This window comes from Triticum urartu, chromosome 7 (assembly GCF_003073215.2).
Source record: "Triticum urartu cultivar G1812 chromosome 7, Tu2.1, whole genome shotgun sequence".
Lineage (NCBI taxonomy): Eukaryota > Viridiplantae > Streptophyta > Magnoliopsida > Poales > Poaceae > Triticum > Triticum urartu.
The window spans coordinates 321119318-321126320 of record NC_053028.1 but is presented as its reverse complement, the minus strand read 5'-3'; positions in this window follow the sequence as shown (position 1 = coordinate 321126320).

The following is a 7003-nucleotide window of genomic DNA, read 5'->3' as shown; positions in this document are numbered from 1 at the left end:
TCGTGGCCTCCTCGATTGTTTCTTTACGTCCACTCCAAGTCCCCTAGATCACATTTGTTCCAAAAATAACTCTCCTGAAGGTTTCATTCCGTTTGATATTCCTTTTCGGCGAAACACTGAAATAGGCAAAAAACAACAATTTGGGCTGGGCCTCCGGTTAATAGGTTAGTCCCAAAAATAATATAAAAGTGTAAAATAAAGCCCATTAATATCCAAAACAGATAATATAATAGCATGAAACAATCAAAAATTATAGATACGTTGGAGACGTATCAAGCATCCCCAAGCTTAATTCCTACTTGTCCTCGAGTAGGTAAATGATAAAAAAGAATTTTTGATGTGGAATGCTTCCTAACATATTTCTCAATGTAATTTTTCTTTGTTGTGGCATGAATGTTCAGATCCGAAAGATTCAAGATAAAAGTTTAATATTGACATAGAAATAATAATACTTCAAGCATACTAACTAAGCAATTATGTCTTCTCAAAATAACTTGGCCAAAGAAAGTTATCCCTACAAAATCATATAGTCTGGCTATGCTCTATCTTCATGACACAAAATATTAAATCATGCACAACCTTGATGACAAGACAAGCAATTGTTTCATACTTTTGATGTTCTCAAACTTTTTCAATTTTCACGCAATACATGAGCATGAGCCATGGACATAACACTATAGGTGGAATAGAATGGTGGTTGTGGAGAAGACAAAAATGAGAAGATAGTCTCACATCAACTAGGCGTATCAATGGGCTATGGAGATGCCCATCAATAGATATCAATGTGAGTGAGTAGGGATTGCCATGCAACGGATGCACTAGAGCTATAAGTGTATGAAAGCTCAACAAAAGAAACTAAGTGGGTGTGCATCCAACTTGCTTAATCACGAAGACCTATGGCAATTTGAGGAAGCCCATCATTGGAATATACAAGCCAAGTTCTATAATGGAAAATTCCCACTAGTTTATGAAAGTGACAACATAAAGTGTGACAACATAAAGTGACAACATAAAGTGTGGTAAAATTCCCACTACCAATTTGAGGAAGCCCATCATTGGAATATACTCTCTATCATGAAGATCATGGTGCTACTTTGAAGCACAAGTGTGGTAAAAGGATAGTAACATTGTCCCTTCTCTCTTTTTCTCTTATTTTTTTATTTGGGCCTTCTCCCTTTTTTTGGCCTCTTTTTTTTCGTTCGGAGTTTCATCCCGACTTGTGGGGGAATCATAGTCTCCATCATCCTTTCCTCACTGGGACAATGCTCTAACAATGATGATCATCACACTTATTTTTTACTTACAACTCAAGGATTACAACTCAATACTTAGAACAAAATATGACTCTATGTGAATGCCTCCGACGGTGTACCGGGATATGCAATGAATTAAGAGTGACATGTGTGAAAAAATTATGAAAGATGGCTTTGCCACAAATACGATGTCAACTACATGATCATGGAAAGCAATATGACAATGATGAAGCATGTCATAACAAACGGGATGGTGGAAATTTGCATGGCAATATATCTCGGAATGGCTATGGAAATGCCATAATAGGTAGGTATGGTGGCTGTTTTGAGGAAGGTATATGGTGGGTTTATGGTACCAGCGAAAGTTGCGCGGTACTAGAGAGGCTAGCAATGGTGGAAGGGTGAGAGTGCATATAATCTATGGACTCAACATTAGTCATAAAGAACTCACATACTTATTGCAAAAATCTATTAGTTATCGAAACAAAGTACTACGCGCATGCTCCTAGGGGGATAGATTGGTAGGAAAAGACCATCGCTCGTTCCCGACCGCCACTCATAAGGAAGGCAATCAATAAATAAATCATGCTCCGACTTCATCACATAACGGTTCACCATACGTGCATGCTACGGGAATCACAAACTTCAACACAAGTATTTCTCAAATTCACAACTACTCAACTAGCATGACTCTAATATCACCATCTCCATATCTCAAAACAATTATCAAGTACCAAACTTCTCTTAGTATTCAATGCACTTATATGAAGGTTTTTATAATGCCTAAAAGCAAATTGCCATATTGTTCTAAAGGACTCTCAGAATAATATAAGTGAAACATGAGAGATCAATTATTTCTATAAAATAAAACCACCACCGTGCTCTAAAAGATATAAGTGAAGCACATAGAGCAAAAATTATATAGCTCAAAAGATATAAGTGAAGCACATAGAGTATTCTAATAAATTCCGATTCATGTGTGTCTCTCTCAAAAGGTGTGTAAAGCAAGGATGATTGTGGTAAACTAAAAAAATCAAAGACTCAAATTATACAAGACGCTCCAAGCAAAACACATATCATGTGGTGAATAAAAAGATAGCTCCAAGTAAAGTTACTGATGAACGAAGACAAAAGAGGGGATGCCTTCCAGGGCATCCCCAAGCTTAGGCTTTTTGGTGTCCTTGTATTTTACCTTGGGGTGCCTTGGGCATCCCCAAGCTTAGGCTCTTGCCACTGCTTGTTCCATAATCCATCAAATCTTTACCAAAAACTTGAAAACTTCACAACACAAAACTTAACAGAAAATCTCGTGAGCTCCGTTAGCGAAAGAAAACAAAAAACCACTTCAAGGTACTGTAATGGACTCATTATTTATTTATATTGATTTTAAACCTACTGTATTCCAACTTCTATATGGTTTATAGACTCCATTACTAGCCATAGATTCATCAAAATAAGCAAACAACACACGAAAAACAGAATCTGTCAAAAACAGAACAGTCTGTAGTAATCTGTAACTAACGAAAACTTCTGGAACCCCAAAAATTCTAAAATAAATTTCTGAACGTGAGGAATTTATCTGTTAATAATATTCAAAAAGAATTAACTAAATATCACTCTCCATTAAAAAATGGCAGCAATTCTCGCGAGCGCTACACTTTCTGTTTTTTACAGCAAGATCAAAAAGACTTCCCCCAAGTCTTCCCAACGGTTCTACTTGGCACAAACACTAATTAAACACAAAAAAATAAAAAAAAACAGAGGATAGATAAATTATTTATTACTAAACAATAGAAAAAAGCAAGTAATAAAAATAAAATTGGGTTGCCTCCCAACAAGCGCTATCGTTTAACGCCCCTAGCTAGGTATAAAAGCAAGGATAGACCTAGGTATTTACATCTTTGGTAGGCAATCCATAGGTGGCTCTCATAATAGATTCATATGGTAATTTAATTTTCTTTCTTGGGAAGTGTTCCATGACTTTCCTTAACGGAAATTGGAATATAATATTCCCTTCCTTCATATCAATAATTGCACCAATCGTTCTAAGGAAAGGTCTACCAAGAATAATAGGACATGAAGGATTGCAATCTATATCAAGAACAATGAAGTCTACGGGCACATAATTCCTATTTTCAACCATAATAACATCATTAATCTTTCCCATAGGTTTGTTAATAGTGGAATCCGCAAGGTGCAAGTTTAAAGAATAATCATCAACTTCACGGAAACCTAGCAAATCACACAAAGTTTTTGGGTTTGTGGAAACACTAGCACCCAAATCACACAAAGCATAGCATTCATGATCTTTAATTTTATATTTAATTGTAGGTTCCCACTCATCATAAAGTTTTCTAGGGATAGAAACTTCCAACTCAAGTTTTCCTTCACAAGATTGTATCAAAGCATCAATGATATGTTTAGTGAAAGCTTTATTTTGACTATAAGCATGAGGAGAATTTAGCACGGATTGCAACAAGGAAATACAATCTATCAAAGAGCAATTATAATAATTAAATTCCCTGAAATCCAAGATAGTGGGTTCATTGCTATCTAAAGTTTTGACCTCTTCAATCCCACTTTTAACAATTTTAGCATCAAGATCTAAAAACTCTGAATTTTTGGGATGCCTTCTAACTAAAATTGACTCATCTGTAGTCCCATCATTATCAAGTTTCATATTGCAACAAAAATATTTAATAGGGGACACATCAATCTCTTTTAGATCTTCATCCTTATTATCATGAAAACTAGAAGTACACGCTTTTATGAAGCAATCTTTTTTAGCACGCATCCTAGCGGTTCTTTCTTTGCACTCATCAATGGAAATTCTCATGGCTTTGAGAGGCTTATTGATATCATGCTTAGGTGGGATAGATCTAAGTTTCAAAGAATCAACATCAAGAGAAATTCCATCCACATTCGTAGCCAACTCATCCATCTTAAGCAATTTTTCTTCAATCAAAGCATTGACACTCTTTTGCGAACTAATAAATTCTTTAATACTAGATTCAAAATCAGAGGGCATCTTATTATAGTTTCCATAAAAATTGTTGTAGGAGTTACCATAATTATTAGAGGAATTACTAGGAAATGGCCTAGAATTAAAATTACCTCTATACGCGTTGTTACCAAAATTGTTCCTACCAACAAAATTCACATCAATAGATTCATTATCATTCTCAATCAAAGTAGACAAAGGCATATCATTGGGATCAGTAGGAGTACTCTTATTAGCAAACAATTTCATAAGTTCATCCATCTTTCCACTCAAAACATTAATCTCTTCAATTGCATGCACCTTTTTACTAGTAGATCTTTTAGTGTGCCATTGAGAATAATTAACTATAATATTATCTACGAGTTTGGTAGCTTCTCCTAAAGTGATTTCCATAAAAGTGCCTCCCACGGCCGAATCTAAAAGATTTCTAGAAGCAAAATTCAATCTGGCATAATTTTTTTGTATAATCATCCATAAATTCAAACCATGTGTAGGGCAATTACGTATCATTAATTTCATCCTCTCCCAAGATTGTGCAACATGCTCATGATCATGTTGCTTAAAATTCATAATATCGTTTCTAAGAGAGATGACCTTAGCGGGAGGAAAATACTTAGATATAAAAGCATCTTTGCACTTATTCCATGAATCAATACTATTTTTAGGCAAAGACGAAAACCAAGCTTTAGCATGATCTCTAGGCGAAAACGAAAATAGCTTAAGTTTAACAATATCATTATCCACATCTTTCTTCTTTTGCATATCACACAAATCAACAAAGTTGTTTAGATGGGTAGCGGCATCTTCACTAGGAAGGCCAGAAAACGGATCTTTCATGACAAGATTCAGCAAAGCAGTATTAATTTCACAAGTTTCAGCATCGGTAAGAGGAGCAATCGAAGTGCTAATAAAATTATTATTGTTGGTATTGGCAAAGTCACACAATTTAGTATTATCTTGAGCCATCGTGACAAGCAAGAAATCCAACACACAAGCAAACAAGCGAAGAAAAGGCGAATGGAAAGAGAGGGCGAAAGGAAAGAGGGCGAATAAAACGACAAGGGTGAAGTGGGGGAGAGGAAAACGAGAGGCAAATGGCAAATAATGTAATGCGAAGGATAAGAGTTGTGATGGGTACTTGGTATGTCTTGACTTGGTGTAGATCTCCGCGGCAACGGCGCCGGAAATCCTTCTTTCTACCTCTTGAGTATGCGTTGGTTTTCCCTTGAAGAGGAAAGGGTGATGCAGCAAAGCAGCATAAGTATTTCCCTCAGTTTTTGAGAACCAAGGTATCTATCCGGTAGGAGACCACGCGCAAGTCACCTCGTACCTATACAAACAAATAAGAACCTCGCAACCAACGCGATAAAGGGGTTGTCAATCCCTTCACGGCCACTTGCAAGAGTGAGATCTGATAGAGATGATAATAATAAGATAAATATTTTTGGTATTTTATGATATAGATTGAAAGTAAAGATTGCAAAATAAAATATATTGGAAACTTGTATGATGGAGAATAGACCCGGGGGCCATAGGTTTCACTAGTGGCTTCTCTCAAGATAGCATAAGTATTACGATGGGTGAACAAATTATTGTCGAGCAATTGATAGAAAAGAGAATAATTATGAGAATATCTAGGTATGATCATGTATATAGGCATCACGTCCGTGACAAGTAGAGCGACTCCTGCCTTCATTTACTACTATTACTCTACACATCGACCGCTATCCAAGATGCATCTAGAGTATTAAGTTCATAAGAACAGACTAACGCCTTAAGCAAGATGCCATGATGTAGAGGGATAAACGCATGCAATATGATATAAACCCCATCTTTTTATCCTCAATGGAAACAATACAACACGTGTTGTTTCCCTTTCTGTTACTGGGATCGAGCACCGCAAGATCGAACCCAAAGCTAAGCACTTCTCCCATTGCAAGAAAGATCAATCTAGTAGGCCAAACCAAACTGATAATTCGAAGAGACTTGCAAAGATAACCAATCATACATAAAATAATTCAAAGAAGATTCAAATATTTTCATAGATAAACTTGATCATAAACCCACAATTCATCGGATCTCGACAACCACACCGCAAAAGAAGATTACATCGAATAGATCTCCAAGAGAATCAAGGAGAACTTTGTATTGAGATCCAAAGAGAAATAAGAAGCCATCTAGCTACTAGCTATGGACCCGAAGGTCTAAAGTAAACTACTCACACATCATCAGAGGGGCCATGGAGTTGATGTAGAGGCCCTCCGTGATCAATGCCCCCCTCCGACGGAGCTTCGGAAAAGGCCCCAAGATGGGATCTCTTGGGTACAGAAGGTTGCGGCAGTGGAAATAGGGTTTCGTGGTGCTCTCGGATGTTTTCGGGGTATATGAATATATATATATAGGAGGAAGAAGTAAGTCGGTGGAACAATGAGGGGCCCACGAGGGTGGAGGCCGCGCCCCCCTGCCTCGTGGCCTCCTTGATTGTTTCTTGACATCCACTCCAAGTCCCCTGGATCAAGTTTGTTCCAAAAATAACTCTCCCGAAGGTTTCATCCGTTTGGATTCCGTTTGATATTCCTTTTCTGCGAAACACTGAAATAGGCAAAAAATAGCAATTTGGGCTGGGCATCCGGTTAATAGGTTAGTCCTAAAAATAATATAAAAGTGTAAAATAAATCCCATTAACATCCAAAATAGATAATATAATAGCATGGAACAATAAAAAATTATAGATACGTTGGAGACGTAT